Raw genomic sequence first — 23041 nt, 5'->3', positions numbered from 1 at the left:
AATGCAGCTTTACCTGTCCCACAAATGCAGCTTTACCAGTCCAATAAATGCAGCTTTACCTGTGCTATAAATGCAGCCTAACATAACGTCATCACATCCACTTGACAGAGCAGTCTGAGTGACAGGCCCAGTGGAAGATCTCCCTGCGCTTGCGGGGGCTTGGGATATCTGTCCTCTGCTCTCCTCCCTCTCTTCTGCTGGTAACATGGCGGTGGCGGGGGAGGGGTGGTACCTGGTCAATATTCACTACATAAGACGCAGAGACATTTTCCCCATATTTTTTTGGGGGGGGAGTGCATCTTATGGAGCGAAAAATACGGTATAATATAAAAAGATTAAACTGAGTGACTGGAAAGTGTAACAATGCAGGTAAACATATAACCCAAATTAAATAATCATATTTAATCTACTTGAATACTTTATTATAGATAAAAAAAATTTCAACTGAAACTACAACCACAATTACAAAAAAGTTGACATGCTGTGTAAAATCTATGCTAAACAAAAGGACACAGTGATTTGCTAAACTCATAAACCCATATTTTGTTCACAGTAGAAAATAAAAAACATATCAAATGCTTAAATTGAGAAAATGCACCAAAATAAGGCAAATAAGTACATTTTTGAATTAAACATGTCTCAAAAATGTCGGTATAGGGCAACGAAAAGGTGTCAATACAAGTGGCACTAAAAAGGAAGAACTGGAAGAACATTGTGTAACTCATTACAGTAGGTTAATTGTCAACAGGTCAGTGGGTAAAAAACAGAGGGCCTGATCCACAAAAGGGATACGCCGGCGTATCTACTAATATGCCGTCGTATCCCTGTTTCTATCTATGGAACTGATCCACAGAATCAGTTTCTCATAGATAGGCAGAAGATCCGACATGTGTAAGGGACTTACACTGTCGGATCTTAGGATGCAGTACCGCAGCCGCCGCTGGGGGCATTTCTCGTCGAAATCCAGCGTCGGGTATGCAAATTAGCACTTACGGAGATCCACGAAGCTTTTACGCTTCGTTTTTTCTCCGTAAGTATTAGTTTGCCGTCGCAAAATTAGGGCTGCTTTTACAAGGTGTAAACTGTTTACACCTTGTAAAAGTATACCCTTCTATCCCGCGTCGCTGTCATTTTTTTTTTAAAAAAAAAAATTTTCCCGCCGCAACTCTTTTTTTTTTTTACGCCCGTCGCGATTCTCAAAACCCGGCGCAACGTAAAACCGCGCAAAGCACGTCGGGAAAATAACGTCGGGAGCATGCGGAGTACGTCCGGCGCGGGAGCACGCCTAATTTAAATGGGACTCGCCCCATTAGATTAGGAACGCCTTGCGCCGGACGGATTTAAGTTACACCGCTCAAAATTTCTAGGTAAGTGCTTTGTGGATCGGGCACTTAGGTAGAGATTTTGCGGCGGTGTAACTTAAACGGGAAAAATTAAGTTACGCCGGGTTTTTGTGGATCAGGCCCAGAGATCTCAGAGAGTTAGGCCGCGTACACACGATCGGTTAGATCGATGAGAACGGTCTGATGGACCGTTTTCATCGGTCCAAACCGATCGTGTGTGGGCGCCATCGGTTATTAATCCATCAGTTAAAAAAAGCCAAATTGTTTTAAATTTAACTGATTCCTTACCGATAGAAAAAATGTTATCATTTGTAGGCATGTCCATCGGTTAAAAATCCACGCATGCTCAGAATCAAGTCGACGCATGCTTGGAAGCATTGAACTTCATTTTCTTCAGCACGTCGTTGTGTTTTACGTCACCGCGTTCTGACACGATTGTTTTTTTAACCGATGGTGTGTAGGCACGACTGACCATCAGTCAGCTTCATCGGTTAACCAATGAAAAAGGTCCATCAGACCGTTTTCATCGGATGGACCGATCGTGTGTACAGGGCTTTAGAGTATCTCAGAAGTAAAGATGGGCAGAGGTCCACCAATCTGTGATAATCTGCATTTAAAAATTGTCAAATGATTTCAAATAATGTTTCCCAATGTAAAATTGAAAAGACTTTAAAGAGGAAGTAAACCCTGATCGGTTTTACTTCCTCTTTTGTTTCCTGCAAAGTAAAATAATAATAGGCTAGTATGCATCGCATACTAGCCCATTTTGTGGCACTTACCTGCAAACCAAGCCCAGGCTGTTCCCGCTGCAGGCATCCATGTTTTCCCCTCTTCCTTCCGGGGCTACGGACTCCGGCTCTGTGACTGGCTGCATGTGCATGCACGCAGGAGCCACAAGTCATGGCACTTGCTAGTGAAGAAACGGTTTGGAGGGCCATTTCTTCACAGTGCATGTGCCAATGACATCATCGGTGCACGTTTAGGAGATATTTACTGTACCTATAGGTAAGCCTTATTATAGGCTTACCTATAGGTACAAATTGAAAATGGAGGTTTAAAACCACTTTAACTATATCATTATTCACAGCACATAATATCGTAAAAGGATCCAGAGAATCTGGAGAAATCACTGTGCCCAAGGGACAAGATCAAAATGCAATATTTGATGCCTGTGATCTTCTGGCCCTCAGATGGCACTGCATTAAATACAGGCATGATTCTGTGAAGGACATCACAGCATGGGCTTTGGAATGCTCCCAAAAATCACTGCCTGTGAACACAGTTCACCATGCCACCCAAAAATGCAAGTTGAAGTGGAGTTCCAGTCATTTCCGTGTTTATTAAAAGTCAGCAGCTACAAAAAGTGTAAAAGAAAAAAATGCGCTAAGAGTCCAAAAAAATGCTAGAATGTTGAGTCCAAAAAGAAGGCTGGTAAGAAAACACAAAGAATTCCTGGGTCCTAAGTACCTAATAAATTGAATGCTTACCAAAAAGCAAGCCAATATGGCGGTTGGCTAAAACCCAGCCCAGGTCTTTGGTTAGCACACCAGTACTAACTCCTCCAGTGTAGATGGATCTTAGCAGATGGGGAATTGACTCCACAGGATACGTAGAAAAAGAAAAGAAAAAAGAAAAAACATTGCGTGCTCCTGCCAAAACTGATGACCCTTATGATAGGATGAATGTTATGGGGTATGGGAGACACAAATACACCCAGTGTTCACAATATATATAAGTGTACCACCACCTCATAAGATGTCTCCTTACCAGACAATGGATGTTAAACAGCAATGGGATCAAAACAAATGAAGGACATGCAAATCCACCGCAATGTGACCGCCACCATACAGGGAATCTCCTTACCAGATCAAAGCAACTTTGCGCATTAATGTGTGAAAGACAACTGCAGGCTGATGATGGATGCAGACTCTCACTGCTAAGACCTCCACCTTTGCACGGCTCGTAAATGCGAAAAGTACCCAAGAAGAAATGAAAGACTAATAGTGTAGTACCATCGATAATTTTAATATAAATAAGGAATACACTTACTAAAAACATGATTAGATAGCATGTAGAAATGAAGCCGGCCGGCTACAATACAAAAGCTCCCGTCCTGCGAACGTGGTGACGTCAGCACGTACCCCCTCAGACGCGTTTCGTCATCAAAGATATTTTCAATTCAAAAAGTGTGGCTGCTGACTTTTAATAAACAGCCACTCAACTGTCCCACAATCCAGCGGTGCACTCACCTCAGCCCAGCCATTTTCAACCTGTGTCCTCCCTCAGTGGTGCTGGCATTTTCAGTATGGGTATTCAGTCGTGACAGCTTGCGGCGTCACAGCCGGGTGCACACTGTGAATGCGAGAGTGGCAATGTGCTCTGTGACTGGTCCTAAAGTCTTTTAGGACCTGTCATGTGTCCCAGAAGACTTTGGGAAGGAGAACTTCCGATTGCCTAAGGTGACCAGAATGAAAGTGAGAGCGGGTACCTGTCAAAACTGGGTACCAGCTCCCCTCTCCTCCCTAAAAGCTAAATTTCACAAACAGGAGCCGGGGAGGAGGCCTTTAAGCGGAACTTCTCCTTTTGGGTGGAGCTCTACTTTAAAGCTCTATCAAGAAGAAGCCATATCTAAACATTATCCAGTAACCCTTTGTCTTCATTGGGCAAAAAGCTCATTTAAATTGGTCTGTTGCAAGACTAATCAAAATGTTACATTCTTTTTGGCAACCATGGGCGCCATGTCCTCCATACTAAAGAGGAGAGGAACCTTCTGAATTGTTATCAACACTTAAAAGCCTGCATCTCTGATGGTATGTTTTTTTTTTTAATGCATATATAATAAGCAGATTGCAAATCTGTTAAGGCAGAATCAAGAGCATATGCTCAAGCAACAATGGAACAACATTTGTCCTTCAAAGTCCCATCAAATGGTCTCTTCAGTTCCCAGACATTTGCAGAGTGTTGCTAAAAGAAGGGAGGATGCTACACCATGGTAAACATGGCCCTGTTCCAACCTTTTTGGAATTGGGGTTGTACTTTGTCACATTTTTGTTGCCACTGTCCCAACTATTTTGAGGGATGTTGCTGTCATCAATTTCAAAATCATCTTATTTTTTTCTTAAAATGGTAAATTTTCTCACTTTAAACATTTGATTTATTTTTTCTATTGTGAATAAAATATGGATTTATAAGATGTTGAAGATTGTTGCAGTCTTTTGTTTTAGATAGATTTTCACAGCTTATACAACTGTTTCTGAATTTTATAAAAGTACTTACCGTAACTACCACATTCATAATAAATGCCGCGTACACACGATCATTTTTCGGCATGAAAAAAGCGTTGTTTTTAAAAAATGTCATTTAAAATGATCGTGTGTGGGCTTCACATCATTTTTCGGGTTCTGAAAAACGACAAAAAAAAAATTCGAACATGCTGCATTTTTTAACAATGTTTTAAACAATGTCGTTTTCCGGGTTGTAAAAAATGATCGTGTGTGGGCTAAAACGACGTTAAAAACCTGCGCATGCTCAGAAGCAAGTTATGAGACGGGAGCGCTCTTTCTGGTAAAACTACCATTCGTAATGGAGTAAGCGCATTCATCACGCTGTAACAGACACAAAAGCGCGAATCGTCTTTTACTAACACGGAATCAGCTAAAGCAGCCCCAAGGGTGGCGTCATCCGAATGGAACTTCCCCTTTATAGTGCCGTTGTACGTGTTATACTGTATATATATATATATATATATATATATATATATATATATAGGTACAGAACAATTCTTGGCATGAAATTTTTTTATAAATAAAGTAATAATGCGCAACCCACAAACATAAAAGTGCAGAAAAAAAGGTGTACATTTGTGAAACTGAACCAGCATAAAGTCTGTAGTTAAATTTCCTGTGTAGAAAAATATATATATATAAAAATAAAATAGTCCAAAAAAATATAAATATGAACTGTTGGAATCAAATGCAAAAAATCATATATAGTCCAAGAAACTTCCTAATTTCTGACACCAAACGATCAGCTTGCTTCTGTATGCTTCAGTATAGACAAAACTCTACATCCATATAATATGGGTGAAAACAGTGGAAGGTGCAGATAAATAAGCCTCTTACCAGAGAGACGGTTTCATAGACATGTCATCCCCGACCTGGGAGCTGTGGTTCATGCAAGCCGACAGGATCTGGCGATCTGAACTTCAGGTGCAGCAGTGCTTGTAAATCACTCCTCAGCGATGAGATGACCAACTCCTCAGCAGTGGACTGAAATTTTTTTAAATCAGCTTGTAAATCATCCAGTTAAATTAAGTTAGTATTTCATTATTTTAACCACTTTACGCCCGTGCTAAAGCCAAAAGACGGCTACAGCGCTGACCTAATTTTCCGGGAGGGCGTCCATGTACGTCCTCCCGTGCAGGTGATGCCTGCACGCACAGTGCGCTCTGTGATCAACTTGTCAATGAGACTCGGCTGATCACAGATCGGAGTAAGGGGCCGGTCCCAGCCCCTTACCATGTGATCAGCTGTTAGCCAATGACAGCTGAGAGGGAGAGAAGAACTGAAGCCGGGCAAGCTGCTTGCTATGTGGCAGATGTGTGGACATGCTCCTGAGCCAGGCTGTGTGGACATACACACAGCATGGCTTGAACCTGCCTCTGCTCCCACTTCTTCCTTACATGATTTGACTGACACCAGCAGGAACCAATGGCTACCACTGCTCTCAGCCAAGCTTGTGAGAACACTGAGAGGGGAGAGAAGAATGGAAGCCGGGCACAGTGCTGGAATGATGCAAGACTAAGGTAAGTGTTTAAGGGGGTGCTGTTGGATTATTTTTTACCTTAATGCAGAGATTGCATTAAGGTAAAAAAATAACTTTTCCTTTACAACAACTCTGAGCTACCTGTTTTCTAGGCTGGTGTTTTGAGGCACAGGCATATGGTAGGGATTAGAATAGTAGGGTCACATGCTTTCAGGCCTTACAGCTGTTGGGATACCAGCACATATGTTTTAGTGTAGTCAGGCAGATATCCTGGGGGTTGGGGATACTGCACTCTTTTTCCAAACTGTCCAGAATGTCAAAATGAGAACATAATCCCTCAAAAAACACAGAATCAGCTCCTAAAACACTACTAATACTCCAGAAAAGCCCTGTTGTACCCTTCTTTTAGGTAGCTTAGTTTGTTATGTGAATCCTGTGTCATGGTTTTTAACATACTGTACTTCACCGCGCTTTGTTAGAGCATTTTTTAAAAATGATGGTGTGTGGGCAACATCGTTTTAATGATGAAGTTGGAAAAACTTCGTTTTTTTCTACATGCCGAAAAACGTCTTTTTTTTTCATGCCGAAAAATGATCGTGTGTACGCAGCATAAGAGTTATATGAATATGTCCATGCCTTGTTATATGCCATTTTGTGAAGTTATAAATTGTTCATTGTATACACAATTCATTGTTTGCAGCTTTAGGAAACACAACTAGTGGCCTATTTTTTACCAATTACCTTGATTTTCTATGCTTTTGATAATGCACATTTAATCGGCATATGGCAGGCTGATTGTGATTAATACCAGTACCATATTGATTGTAAGTTGTGATTCCTCACAGTGCATACTCACAGAGAAGCATCATATGAACTTTTGAGTGGCAAAAAAACAGAGAGGAAATTGTAAGGACCATAAGTCCTATATCAAAAGTCATTTGATTTTGCATAAAGTTCTTCTAAAACTGATGCTTTTAGATGCCAAGTGTTAGCTGAATTAAGCATTTTCTTTATTTGGATACTATTTCAACTTGGTGACTGGTCGCAAGATAACAACATACTTAACTAAGTGTTGGAAGCTGCTGGTGACACAGATAAATTATTTAAGTAGTATAATAACAGAAAAAAAAAGCTTTACTGAGCCTTTCACTTATATTGAGCTCTTCTATTACAAGTTACATGTTGCATTTATGAAATAAGAAAGCAGGATTATCTCATTAGGAACTGAATTAGTTGTATTGCTTTTCAGAGGCTGTAAAATTATTGAGACAGTTTTTTTTTTGCCCCTTGAAAATGCTGTAAGCTATTAACAAACACTAGGACTTGGATTCTATTGGTCTGTCTCTAAAATGTTGTTTCTTGCTAATTTAAAAACATTATATAGGTTTTTATAGTAAATGATGGATGTAACATCATACAATTTTTAAATAGGAACACTGCCCTTCATTTGAAGACTTTAATCTTTGAGAAAAATATATGTTTGGGATAACTGTAAGATGATAACTGAAGAATTATATATTGCAGCATTTTATGTGCTTTGCATCTGCAAACAGGACACAGGAGATAGACTTTATGCATCTGAACTCTTCATTAAATATCTAAAAGAAACATCATTGCTCTATCCCCACTTCCACCCCTAACCAGAAGCCAGGGCTGTCATTAGCGTGGGGCAAAACGGGAAGATGTCCTGGGCCCTGCCATTGTTGTGGGGCCCAAAGTAGTTGCTTCTTGAGCCCACGCTGCCCACAAACTGGGGCTGGCTTGGAATCCTCTGATCTACGCTTGCCCTCCATGGTGCAGATACAGCTGGTTTAGGTCCTCTGAGTGATACGTATTGCCAGTGGCCCCTGTGTCCTGTGATGGCTGCTTGTGGTCCTCCCCTGATGGTCTCTTCAGTCCATCATTTAGTGGAGCCCTCCATGGTTAAGTGGGACCTGGTAGCTCCTGGCGCTGATCTGGCGGCTGCTCACAGGTAACTCACACACTCAGATTCCCCTGGCATCCCTGGTGTGTGCAGTGGCTATCTCAGTGGCCAGGAGACCTGCTGAGCCATCCATCTGGGAAGCCTTCTGCACACACATAAGAGCAACCTAATTTTGATATTGGACTATCTATCATTGTTTTTAATAATGTGACTTTTCTTCTTTTTTATTTAGTTTTTTTATTCAATTGAACTTTGTCATCTTTGCTCTTTTTGCTTGCAGTTTCTGTAAGAGCTCAGTATATTGTGTGGAAAATTGGGACACTGGGCTGGCTGCTTGCAGTGACTAGTGACTTTTTTAACACATGAATTTGTGAACGGTAACATTTCATTGGTGTTAAACATGGACTTTCAATTTAGATCAATGCCATTTAATTGAATTCAATCTGCTTGAATTGTATTTATTTATTTATCTAATTCATTTTCATCAGTTCAGTTTAATTGATTTATCTTATGGATTTATGTTTCTTCTTCTTCTCCTATTATTGTTTGTAAAGGTTTTTCTTTAGCTGTTTTTCCTCTCTTTCTATAGTCCTCTGATCTAGGCAGATGCTGCTGCCAATGCAGAGAAGTAACTGTATATGTAGTCTTGTTAGCAGCAGGCACCGGCATCTGCTGCCTGCCATGATCTCCAAATTGTCAACTGATCATCGCCGGTCTCAGCGGTGACTGCAGTGGCTCCGCCTCCACCCACTGGCCAGCTGGGAGTCTGTGGCTGGGAGACGGTGCACACACTTCACTATCTCTGTGACTCAGGATTTGTGGGTAAGATATTGAGAGACAGGATTCAGAGTCAACAGCTCAATATGCTGAAGAGTTTGATGACTTTGCCCAGACTCCTTGTGATCTACTCAATCCCTGCTGTGGCTGCCTCGGCTGTCACAGCAGGTCACCACCGCCGTCATATTTGGGGATAAAATTGGAGATACCACATATACAGCATGTTTTTTGTATGAAATCCGATAAGTACAGGCGGTTCCCAGGTTACAAATGAGATGGGGTCTGCAGGTTTGTTCTTAAGTTGAATCTGTCTGTAAGCCACAGAGTAAACAGTGTAGCTCCAGCCAAAAGAAAAATAATTTTTTAAGCTTTTGGATAGCATAGGAAGGGTTATCACCCCTGTAAGCTTTGTTTTGCTGTCTGTGCCCCTGTTCAAAAGATTTCACCTCACTTTCTGTCCCTGTGACAATTGGATTTAAAAAAAGTTGAGTTGTTAGGAAAACATGGACTGGCGATAAAGCATCAGTGGAGACACCTTTTTCCCATATTAACTCTTACAGGAGTGAATTTCCTTTCCTAGGGGTAGATTTCCTCTCACTGTTGTCTCCCTACATTTGTAAGTCAGAGTCATTTGTAAGCCGGATGTTTGTAAGTAGGGGACCACTTGTAGAAGTTGAGACACCTAAGTACCTATAAAGTCCTGCAATGTACACAACCTTGTCTATTCTGGTGAGAATAAAGGAAGAAAAAAGAAAATTAATTGAACCACCACAGTTAAGGATTTGTAAGCTGCAATGATCTATTCATTTTACTATGGACAGTTGGTTGTAGGTTGTATGCCAAAACCTTAATAAATCTTTTAAAAATGGTCAAACTGATTGAGGCAAACTGAGGCCCAGTGCCCGATATAAAACACTTCTGGAATTATAATTTTTTAATTCCCTAATATTATTGAAGCTAAGATTTTTTTAAAGGTCCTATTTAATACATTTGCCATAATACTCCCCAACTAAAATATAATTTGTGTTGGTTGTGTTGGTATTGCAAAGCTTCATTTGGGTTAGAAATCAAATGTTAAAAGCATATTTGATATCTGAAGATTAATTTGAGTATTTATTCCAAACCAGTGGAAAGGTTCATGAGTTTTAATTTTACATTCCCCAACTCCCATGTTCCGGCTTACAAATGACTCTGACTTACAAATGTAGGGAGACAACAGTGAGAGGAAATCTACCCCTAGGAAAGGAAATTCACTCATGTAAGTTATTGAGTTATTATGGGAAAAAGGTGTCTCCACTGATCCCATGTTCCTTTGGTACATATTTTTATAAGTTTATTCCTCATGGATTTGGGAAATACAAACTTTTACCTTTGTAGATTAGATCATGTATATCAACTAACTCTTCATAAAAGCTTTCAAACTGTGCCATTGTTGAAGGAAATGCATAAATTCTTGTTTTGGCAGTGGGCTTTACATTTAAATATTTAACCAGTTCCCGACCACCGCATGTACATATACGTCCACAATATGGCACGTACAGGCACATGGGCGTATAGGTACGTCCTCGCCTATTAGCGGGTGGGGGGTCCGATCGGGACCCCCCCCGCTACATGCGGCGGTCGGGTCCGCTCGGGGAGCGATCCGGGACCACGGCGCGGCTATTTGTTTATAGCCGCTCCGTCGCGATCGCTCCCCGGAGCTGAAGAACGAGGAGAGCCGTGTGTAAACACGGCTTCCCCGTCCTTCACTATGGCGGCGCATCGATCGCGTCATTCCCTTTATAGGGAAGACACGATCGATGACGTCATTCCTACAGCCACACCCCCAAACAGTTGTAAACACATACTAGGTGCACCCTAACTCCTACAGCGCCACCTGTGGTTAACTCCCAAACTGCAACTGTCATTTTCACAATAAAGAATGCAATTTAAATGCATTTTTTGCTGTGAAAATGACAATGGTCCCAAAAATGTGTCAAAATTGTCCGAAGTGTCCGCCATAATGTCGCAGTCACGAAAAAAATTGCTGATCGCCGCCATTAGTAGTAAAAAAAAAATAAAAAATAAAAATGCAATAAAACTATCCCCTATTTTGTAAACACTATAAATTTTGCGCAAACCAATCGATAAACGCTTATTGCGATTTTTTTTACTAAAAATAGGTAGAAGAATACGTATCGGTCTAAACTGAGGAAAAAAAATGTTTTTATATATGTTTTTGGGGGATATTTATTACAGCAAAAAGTAAAAAATATTGCTTTTTTTTCAAAATTGTCGCTCTATTTTTGTTTATAGCGCAAAAACTAAAAACCGCAGATGTGATCAAATACCACCAAAAGAAAGCTCTATTTGTGGGGAAAAAAGGACGCCAATTTTGTTTGGGAGCCACGTCGCACGACTGCGCAATTGTCTGTTAAAGCGACGCAGTCCCGAACTGTAAAAACACCTTGGGTCTTTAGGCTGCATATTGGTCCGGGGCTTAAGTGGTTAAGTTGATCACGCTTTTTTTTTTTTTTTTGACATGCACAAAACAGTGGATAATCATGGCTGGGTCACAATATTAACTTTTGAAGGTCACAGTCCATCATTCAAGCTTATGTACAGTTTTATTTTTCTAGTGTGGAATAACTTTGATAAAGACCATTATATATATATATATATATATATATATATATATATATATATATAAACCAATGTCTCTGTATTCTTAGCCCTTAAGAAATGGTAGCTATCAGGAAAATTTGGCCAGATTCAATTTTTTATAAATTGACCTTACCTATTACTTTGCTGTGTATAGTGGCACAAGGATGTTGAATATGCTGTAGCTCCCTTTGCATATTGTTTGCTGTTTTCTAGAAAATTTGGAAGGATTCCCATATACAGAAACTCTTTAACTAAACAGAGACAAAGCCATACATTTTATGCAACACAAAAAGATAGACATGACATTATTTATTATGTACACTGTATAATATGATATTTACATTCCTGTCTGCAACCACAACTGTTTTTGAGAAAATTTGCTGCGTCTGATCTAATTTTCTCCAATAGTAAAAAGCCATGTAAGATTTCTTTGTTTTTCCATTTGCTATCATCATACTTTCAATGTAGTTTAGACTATAGCTGGATGGATTAAAAAAAATCATGTGACAACATGGAGGCATGTGCAGTATACAGTATGACATTATATTACCATCTGCATTAAAAGTAATGACAATGTTCATAACGTGAAGAAAGATATCTAAGGGAAACAAAAAGTTACTTACCATGGCAAAAGTATGTTAAACTTTATGCACCTGTATTTCGGCATACAACGACCCAATAGACAAATATGACGAAACGAGCGGTTCAACATTTGTGTCAGTTAACCACTTATGTTCCAAATAACTGATGGGAAATTAAATCCAACCGGGCAATGTGGAACAAAACTGCATATATTTGCCGGAACGTCATAAATTAAGAATTAAAAAAACATAGTTAGTAGAATTAGACGATATTAATAGGCGTCTAAGGCATAATAACTATAGCTGGGGACACTTAACTGAGAAGTGAATAAAAAATCACATAGATTAAACACATGGCCTTAAATCTATAAAATGACATAGATCAAAAACATGGCTCAGATCAAAACGAATTTACTGAGTCAAAACAGAGTGCATTGCAGAGTGTGCAGTAACTAAGTAAATTGTATCAAAAACACGACTCTGCAAGATATAAAACTTTTGAAAGTGAAAATTGATACTGTGTGAGTCATCCAGATGGTGAATTGGACTCCCAAAAAGAACATGCATTGATACTTTAGATTGAACAGACATACCATTTAAACACATATAAGTGAATATAAAAAAATAGTCCCAATGAAGTGAGTTTGACAATGTATGACTAGCAAGGAGAAGAAAAAAAAAAAACAACCTTAAGTTCCACCGCAGGCCTTGTCGATGAATGAGTTGATATTGCATTCGACATTCAAGCCGGAGGGGTAATAAGATTGGAGTTCATAGATCCAAAATGTTTCCAATCGGGAAACGCCTCTTGTCTTGGCCCCACCTCTCCAAGGAGGTATGTAGCGATCAATGATTGTGAACTGGGTGCCAGAGGGGTTTCTGTCGTGACATTGTCTGAAGTGACGAGGAACCGTGTGGTTCGTGTCGCCACCTTTTATGAAAGCAATGTGTTCACCAACACGTATCGAGAATGTACGGATCGTGCGGCCGACATATTGCTTGCCACATGTACAAGTAATGAGATAAATCAGCCCTCAAAAGGTGCCCAATCAAGTGGCTTTCTCCTGTTGTCTCCCAAAATCCCGCCTGTTAAAATGATTGGTTGCTAGCGTCCTAACAACCAATCAGGTGCTTGGAGGACTGGCATTCAGAGGAGGAAGATGTAACTTCCTCCTTCCCGACTTCCGACCTGCTGACAACAGAAGGGTACAGGAGAGGACTTGCTGTCTGACACTTCTGAGATGACTGGCTGTGAGTATGAGGGGACCTGTGTGCTGTCTGGATCTGGACACTGCTGACGATTTGAGTGAGAAGAAAGTGAGCAGAGGAGTCCGACACCCAGAGCAGGGGGAGGGGTCAGGGATCACACTGAACAAGTGTAGAGGGAGGACATGCTCTCCCAGGTCCTAGAGCTGTGTACACTGAGTTGCAACATCTCCCCCTCTACAGAAATGTGGAGGGAGGAAGGAGACATTCATCACCACACCATCCACAGTACCTGTACCATGTCTGCAGTCTATCTGACCCTCTTTCTGTCATGCCTGAAGTCTCTCTGACCCTCTCTGTCATGCCTGCAGTCTCTCTGATCCTCTTTCTGTCATGCCTGCAGTCTCTCTGACCCTCTCTCTGTCATGCCTGCAGTCTCTCATACCCTCTCTCTGTCATGCTTGCAGTCTCCCTGACCCTCTCTCTGTCATGCCTGCAGTCTCCCTGACCCTCTCTCTGTCATGCCTGCAGTCTCCCTGACCCTCTCTCTGTCATGCCTGCAGTCTCCCTGACCCTCTCTCTGTCATGCCTGCAGTCTCCCTGACCCTCTCCCTGTCATGCCTGCAGTCTCTCTGACCCTCTCCTTTTCATGTCTGCAGTCTCTCTGGTCCTCTCCTGTAGTATGTCTGCAGTTTTTCTGACCCTCTCCGGTAGTGTTTCTACAGTGGGCATGGAAATGTTTGCCCAGGGTCCAATTAACATTATACGACCCTGCATACCATGTACGATCTGAATAAAATATGATCATTTACAAGGGGCGAGGTTGGGTGGGGCAACTGGCGGTGAGTAACTCTTAAGGCCTGGCTAGTAGCTCAGGACTTGAAATTTTAAAACCCTGAGATAAACAGTATGATTTGTTTCACAAGTGCAAAAATGTTTAATCTCATACTGTTTGTTGGTCACAGTAGATGTAAAATGTGTGATTCTACGTCCCTTCAATGAATTATGTTGGCACACCTTACATTTCTTACACGGAAAAAAGCCTACTAGATCTAGGAAGAAAGAGCTTTTTGATGGAGGATTGATGATGTTGGGTGCAATTCGGCTCTGTAGTGAGGGTATACCTCTAAAGACCAATTTAGCCCGTTCAGGGAGTAAAGGTCTAAGAACGTTGTCGTTCCTGAGGATGTCCCAATGCCTATCGATGATATTCTTCACCTGCCTGTGTTGGGTGGAATATGATGTAATCAGGGCAAATTTAAAACTTTCATCTGGTACTCGTTTGGGTTTAACCGAAACGAGTGATGATCTGTCTAATGAAAGAACTCCCTGCATCTCCTGATCGAGGTCATCACCTGGGTAGCCTTTGTCTACAAACCTCTGTTTAAGCATAATGGCTTGCCGTAGATAAGATTCTGAATCCGTACAATTCCTGCGAAGTCTAAGGAACTGGCTACGGGGAACCGACCGAAGCCATGAGCTATGATGACAACTGTCCATGGGAATTAAACCATTCCTATCGGTTGGTTTGAAATAAGTCTAAAAAATTGAACTTACGATCTACTAGTTCAATCTCCAGATCTAAAATATGTATTTTGCTGGAACTGAATTCAAAAGATAGTGAGATGCCTCTATCATTCTGGTTGAGAGTTTTGAAAAATAACTCGAATGATTCAGGGCTACCGTTCCATAGGAGGAGGATGTCATCTATGTATCTGGCCCACAGGACCAAGGATGGAGTGTCCTGCGCATAGACGACATCCTCCTCCCACTTGGCCATAAACAAGTTCGCAAGGCTTGGTGCGAACTTGGCCCCCATAGCTACTCCTCGTTGTTGGAGGTAATAAGCTTGTTAAACCAAAAATAATTGTGTTTGGTTGCAAACTCCAGTAACTCGAAAATGTACTCACATTGAAATGAGGCAAGGGTAGGTTCGCGATTTAGAAAATGTTGGACAGCAGCAATGCCCAGATGATGGGGGATGCATGTATAGAGGGAAGCCACTCTCTAGTGGCTAATAGTTAATCGCCCTCTACGGCTGTATTTTCCAATAGGCGTATAGTGTCCCCTGTGTCTTTGAGGTAAGATGGAGTTTTTTGCACCAGTGGTTGTAAATAGTGGTCAATGTAGCGGCCTATGCGTGATGTGACCGAGTCGATCCCACTCACGATAGGCCGGCCAGGGGGAACAGTAGGATGCTTGTGGATCTTTGGCAAATAATAAATTGTGGGTATGCGGGGAACTTTAGGTACTAAAAATGCTCTTTCCTTGTTATTCAATTTTTTTTAACTCATAACCCTTATTAACAAGACTTAACAACTGGGTTTTGTATGTGTGAGTGGGGTTAATAGGGATTTCCTTATAAGTACTCTTTTCTACATATACGTAACCTTTAATACGGATGACCATCTCCTGTACTTCATGAGTGAGAGATCTTCCAGCCTGTCTCCGGGTTACTGAAGTTTGCATCATAGCTATTTGCAGACCCCCTTTTTGAAGAGATTCCACACCAACGTTCCAAGCATATACCAAGCCTGATTGACTCTGGAAATTAAATTTTAGCAGAGTCCACACTTTCTGGTAAACCTGCATCTACACTGGTGGTGGGATACCTTTCTGCATTTGGAAATCCAATTCCAATACACTCATTCTGTCACTGGAAATCAACAACTTTTTCTTATTTATTTTCCATTTTGAACTTTGTGGTATCCACTTATCACGTCGCACATTCTGGACTTTATTATTTTATTGCTTGATGTATCGGCCTCCACTTCATGTGCAATATATATTTTTCACATTGTTTATGCGATTTTGACTTTATTGTCACATTTTTTGCATTTTATTGTATTTGAGCGCTGCACTTCCTTTTCCATATTTTGTTTTTGCTTCTCACTTTTCAGTAGCCGAGTTCAGCAGCTTGATACATACACATTTAGCAACGCAGTAATTCACACCACACTTATTATTCTGCACACCAGCAATTTGTTTAAATCCATTAGTCTATTCAGGGAGAAATAGGACCTTTGTACAACAGAGATAAGAACAGCACCTGACATTATGTTTTTTTTTTATCTATTACGTGGTACTCAGGGCCTCTTTCAATACTTAAAGACCCTAGCCCAGTGATGGCGAACCTTGGTACCCCAGATGTTTTGAAACTACATTTCCCATGATGCTCATCTACACTACAGAGTGCATGAGCATCATGGGAAATGTAGTTCCAAAACATCTGGGATGCCAAGGTTCGTCATCACTGCCCTAGCCTCTACTGCAGTTTTTATCCCCATTTCAGCACTGACCATATTTTTTCTCAAGGATGATTTTATATTTTACAAGGAGCAGAGACAACCATGTTCTTTGCAGCTTACTTTTACAGCTAGCTTTCAACTGGCTTTCAACTGGCTTTCAACTGGCTTTCATAGAGAGAGAAATTTCTTTTTAAATTTAAGTCAGTCGCCTTAATAACAGGGGGAGGGTGAAAAAAACTGAACACCCATCTGCTCTTGCTATTAATAGTGCCTGTTTATCTCTTTCAGCTTAAATGATGCTCCTCGGGCTGATTTATGCATTCGTAAAATAGGTGTGCTTGTCTGTCTCACTTAAGGAGATAGCAGAAAGATGCTCACAGAGATCTCTTGAACATTCTAACATCTCGCCACTTAACTCCTGTTCCCCACCTACACACTTCATATTAAGCAATGGAATTTATAGGACCCAGGATAGGTCCCCGCCAGGAAATAGACCTAAAACAAAAGGAGAGGACCGATTAGCGCTATTTTTGGATGAAGTAGGGCTATGTGACATTTGGCGTATGCGCTATCCGCAGGAACGTCAATACTCCTGTTTTTCGAAGACTCACCACACTTTATCCAGAATAGACATGGCGTTGGGTAACGAGGAGGCAGCATCACTAGTAATAAATATAGAATATGGCCCACGAGGAGTCTCTGATCACTCGCCGATTGAGCTGACAATAAAAACTAGGGGTAAATGGTACCCAAGAGAATGGAAAATTAGCCCTCACTGGCTCGAACTAATGAGTGAACACAGTATGGTGATGTCGGCTCTTAAAGAATTTATTCAGATAAATGAGGGAACTGCATCAGTGGGGGTGGTATGGGACTCCCTAAAAGCCTACCTCCGAGGCCTCCTAATCCAAAAGATAGCAGGGATTAAGAGGAAGAACAGGGAGGGAGAGAGTGAGACAAGGAATCAGTTGCTACAGGCAGAGAAGAGATACATTGAAACCCCAACGTCTCATAGCTTAAAAGAGTGGCTAGAAAAACAACAAATATACAAAATGACTATATTAAAAAGAACAGAGGGAAAACGAATTTTCCAGAAACAGAATCAGTTTGGAGAGGGAGAGCGAGTGGGGCGTTTATTATCTCTGCTTATTAGAACCAATGCACCCCCCTCCACTGTTACAGCAGTTAAGTTATCAAACGGTGAAACCTCCTTCGATAAAACCGTGATATTAAATACCTTTAGAGAATTCTTTGTATCCCTTTATAGCTCCAAGAGAAGGGAGGGGGCTGAAGGACTGGAAACATTTTTCCAGGGACTGCCCATCCCGACCCTATCGGAGGAAGAAAACATTAACATGGAGGCGCCAATTACTCTAGGAGAATTAAAACATGCAGTGGCGGGGATGTCAACTCAAAAGTCACCAGGCCCAGATGGGATGCCCGTAGAGATCTATAAAAGATATGGGGATATCCTGCTACCAGAACTCCTAAAGACACTAAATTGGGCATTGACTCAGGGAATACTTCCCACCTCTATGACAGAAGCTACTATCATTGTTCTGCATAAGGAGGGGAAGGATCCAAGAGAGGCTTCATCGTATCGCCCTATCTCACTCCTATGTACTGATGCCAAGATCTTGGCCAAAGTGTTAGCCACACGCCTTAACCGGTATATCCAAGCGCTTATACATCCTGACCAATCTGGCTTTATTCCCAATAGGTCAACCAGTGCCAACATCAGGAGAGTGTTCCTGAATATGCAAATTCCAACAGAGGGAGAGGGCTCTAGAGCCGTCTTAGCCCTGGATGCTGCCAAGGCTTTTGACAGTCTGGAATGGGACTACCTATGGAAGGTCCTAGAGAAATTCGGGTTTGGCCCCAGGTTCATGAGTTGGGTGAAGTTGTTATACAGTCAGCCAAGAGCAAAAACTAAAATCAACAACGAATTTTCAGACATTTTTCAACTAGAGAGAGGAACGCGACAGGGCTGTCCCCTTTCTCCCCTACTGTTCGCTTTGGCGATGGAACCATTAGCCATTAAAATTAGGAAAACTAAAGATATACAAGGATTCCATAGACAGACTATAGAGGAAAAGATCGCACTGTTTGCGGACGATGTCCTCTTCTTTTTGGGAGACGTTGAAACCTCGTTAAAAAATGTGATTAAAGTAGTGGGCGAGTTTGGGCTATGCTCCGGGTTGGTCATTAATTGGGAAAAGTCAGCACTACTGCCAATTGACTCCCTCGGTGCCCAGATACCCCATGGAATCCCTCAGCTAAAAGTTGTAGTTATGAAGAAATATCTCGGGATATGGATCACGAGGGACATTAATAGCTTTGTCGAGAATAACTTAATTCCTCTTTTGTCTAAATGGGAACATAAAAGAGATGTCTGGTGTAGACTACCATTATCTATAGCGGGACGTTGTAACCTGATAAAGATGCTATGGTTGCCCCAGTTACTCTATATCCTCCATAACTCCCCAGTCTGGATAGCTCAAAAATGGTTCAAAAAGATAGAATCCCTCTTCAGAGAGTTAATTTGGAAGAAGGAACAAGCTAGGATTTGTCTCCAGACCATGCAGTTACCAGCTAAAGAGGGGGGAATGGCAGTATCTCACCCGAAAACATACTTTATAGCCTCACAGCTACAACAGCTTGCGAACTGCGGACTGGAGGGAGGTGGAAATTCCGGTAGATTGATGCTAACAGGAGCACCACATAGGACAATAGTGGAGGCACTTGAGGCTGGTTCGTTCGTCCATAGATGTCCAACTATAAAACTTAGCCTTAAAGTGTGGCAAACAACAAAAGCATTGATGGGCTACAAGGGAATAACAATATTTGCCCCTCTCTGGTACAACCAAAACTTAAGAGAATTAAAAGACATCGAGAGATGTAAAGAATGGGAGAGACAAGGGATAAGCCGTTTAAACCAACTGTACAATGGAGAACAGATGAAATCCTTCGCAGACCTGCGACAGGAATTTAATATAACAAATAAAACATTTTACAGATATCTACAGATACGACATGCTATCCAAGCTCAGTTTGAGTTACAACCCATTGTATGGTCCTCGGCCCCCATCCTCCTGAAAATAACCTCTCCAAAAACAACCAAAGGCCTGATATCTGAGTTGTACTCTAGATTAGGAGCTAAAACAATAAGTAGGGCAGGCCCCATTAAGAGCAGGACAGGATGGGAGAAAGACTTAGGTCAAATGACCACGGAACAGTGGAGTGCGATCTTGAGGAGGGGGGTATTGGTCTCGATCTCCCCATCTCAGAAAGTATCACACTTGTTCCTCTTGCATAGAGTATACTATACCCCCAGGAGAATGTTCAATCTCGGGTGGAGAAGTACTGACGAATGCCCAAGGTGCAGAGCGACAGGCAATCTTATCCACATGATGTGGAAATGCCCAAAGTTATTTAGATACTGGGAGGAGGTGGTCACCATAATTAATAAAACTTTTAAAATTAAGTTAGAAGCTGAGTCTAAGACATGCTTGTTAGGCAGCATAGAGGAAAACAGAGTGCCAGCCAGTTCCCTTGAAGTGGTACTGAGATGCCTTTTTCAGGCAAGGAAGTTAATTGCGTTGAGGTGGCAGGCCAAGATACCACCCACTGATTGGAGTGAGAGAGCGACACTTACCCGACAAGGGAATTATAGTAAGTTTGTGAGGATGTGGAAACCCTGGCTAGACGAAACAGGATGTTCTATATAGAAATCGCCATTCAAATTTAATAAATATCTTAACCCGCTATCGGGCATTCCTTTATGGGGAAGACGTATTTAACGAAGTACATTAACTTCAAAAACCGGCTCACGGCGTGATGGGTGAGGGTTTGCGGGGTGGGGGAGGGGGAGGGGAGGCGAGGTATGACAGATCAGAAACAAGGGTTTTTTCATTTATTCACAATGTCATAAAGAACGAGGGTAGGAAAAGATAAGGGGAAAATAGGGAAAAAACGAATGGTTGTGTATTGTTTATAATACGTACGATGATGTAACACTTTTTGTATCTTTTTATACGCAAACAACAATAAAAAAACATTGAAATGAAAAAATGAAGCAATGGAATTTGGTGGTTTGCAGCCAACTCCCCTGAGGAACATCTACCAATTGGAGCAATGCCTTAGGATGGTTACAGGAAGCCCATCTTGTTTTGAATGTGCCATAGTGAGTTAACTCTTCTCTCTCCTAGTCCCTTTTGTACCACTATTTATTTTGTATAGTGGAGCTAGTTTACATATACTGTGGAAAGGTAGGGGGTAAATACAACAAAACATCATGCACCAACACGCTATATGCAATTATTCTAACCCAGTCAAATGGAAATGAATAGATTCACATCATTAAATCTTTAGTGACAACTCAATAGGATAATTTAGTAAACTACTATACTGAGCTTAGTTAATATTGCCAGAATTCAGAAACTGACCAATTTTTACCTTTAATGTATGTTTTCCCTGATCCTTTGCATGAATTAATTCTACATTAATTCCTCTAGGTGGGACTGTGGCTTATGTTTCATACTCTCATTCTAAGAAGTACAATGTCTTTCATTCATTGTCCCCTTTATTCTGCAGGGGTAGGGGGAGGGGGATCCGAAGCATGTATTTTTTTGTTCTGAGTTATCATAGAATTCATAATTAGAATGAGTGTTCTTATTATAAAGTATATTTCTATTATTATAATTATTATTATTAAATAATAAATATAATAATGTTATATAAAAGTATCTACTTGTTTTCATATGGGTGGGATTAGGTATGTAGTATTCTCTAATCTGTTTATCTATAACTTGGTAACATGGTTATTCAGAAGGCTCGGCTACCAACTCCAAGAAAGGATATGTAGACTGGATGGTCAAGAAAAGTACATAATAAATTCCCAGATAACATTCAGAAAAACTGTGCAGCTTAGCTATGTGTCCAGTGTTTATTTACATGTACACCTATGGTTTTATTTTCTTTGTGTGGTATTGTAAGTTTCTTTAAATATAAGAATTTATTCTAACATTTCATTTTTAAAACCACATTTATAAAAACTACACTATCAAATTTGCTCTGCAAACTATATCACACAGTGCAAGCAGAAAATGTTCAAAGAATGGCACCCAAATGCCTTTAACATCATTTGAATAACTTTCCACTTCTAAAGTTGTTAAACTATCCAAGCATTGTGTTTAAGGTTTCCACTGGGACTTGTTAGATATCATTGCAAACTGTCCTATCTCTTTCATTTCACAAATTTCTCTGTAGTAATTGAAGCTGTAGGTAGGCAAGTGTGATGTCATACAGTAATAAACATTTGTAAACATATCATCCCACTCCCGGCCAGTAATGTTTATAATTATGGCAGTACAAATTTAATTGGTGAAAAATCATTATGTTAGCATAATAAAAAAAAATTAACAGTAGAAAATATAATTGTTTCTATAGATTGATAGTAGACAGGCAGCAAATATATGCAATATCTTGGTTTTAGGAGGTATTATTGTTGTAGTAGGAAGATCGGAATACTTATTAGTCATAAAATAGGTAAAAGAGTATGAAAGCATTAAGCATTTTTAACCACTTCACCCCCGGAGGATTTGGCTGCCAAATGACCAGGCCACTTTTTGCGATTCGGCACTGCGCCGCTTTAACTGACAATTGTGTGGTTGTGCGACGTGTCTCCCAAATAACACACCGGACACTTACTAAAAGATAGTGCTGCGCTGTAGGGATAGGGAATTAAATAAATCTCATGGATACAGTGCTAGATCAAAATAGGTGCATCTAAACAACAATACAATAACATCAGTGATGCGTAATAACAAATCCAACGTGAAAAATATGTGCTAATTGAATAAAACAGCTAACGCTGCTAGAGATGCAGGGCTACAAAACTAAAACACATAGGTGATAGCAAAACATATAGTGAAAGAAAACGTCTGTGTTCATGCAGGAGCAGCGAACTGAACGCTACTGGAACGCATATAATAAAGTGCTGGTGCCAGGTGTTCAAACATATAATTAGACTTTAAAGAGGTACCGGATGTGATGTCAGCGAGTTCGCCACTCGTTTTTTATATGCCTACTTTTAAACGACTTTTGTGAGTATACAGTTTATAAGCTGTTTTTACAATATTAAATTGCTCCTACGTTATTACACTATTGGTGCTCTTCTTTATCTCCCCGTGTGAGGATCATTGCCACTTCCAAACGGCCTGAATTTTGTTGCTGTACTCATCCATATAGAGTTGCTTTATGCTGTTACCTTACAGCAGTGATGTAAGGGGACATCTGCACTACCTTTAAGGAAATTGGAACTTCTCCTCGGCAAGCACTATATGTTTGAACACCTGGCACCAGCACCAGTACTTTATTATATGCGTTCCAGTAGCGTTCAGTTCGCTGCTCCTGCATGAACACAGACGTTTTCTTTCACTATATGTTTTGCTATCACCTATGTGTTTTAGTTTTGTAGCCCTGCGGCTCTAGCAGCGTTAGCTGTTTAATTCACTTAGCACATATTTTTTACTTTGGATTTGTTATTACGCATCA

Source organism: Rana temporaria, chromosome 5, assembly GCF_905171775.1.
Source record: "Rana temporaria chromosome 5, aRanTem1.1, whole genome shotgun sequence".
NCBI lineage: Eukaryota > Metazoa > Chordata > Amphibia > Anura > Ranidae > Rana > Rana temporaria.
This window is presented reverse-complemented; position numbering follows the sequence as displayed.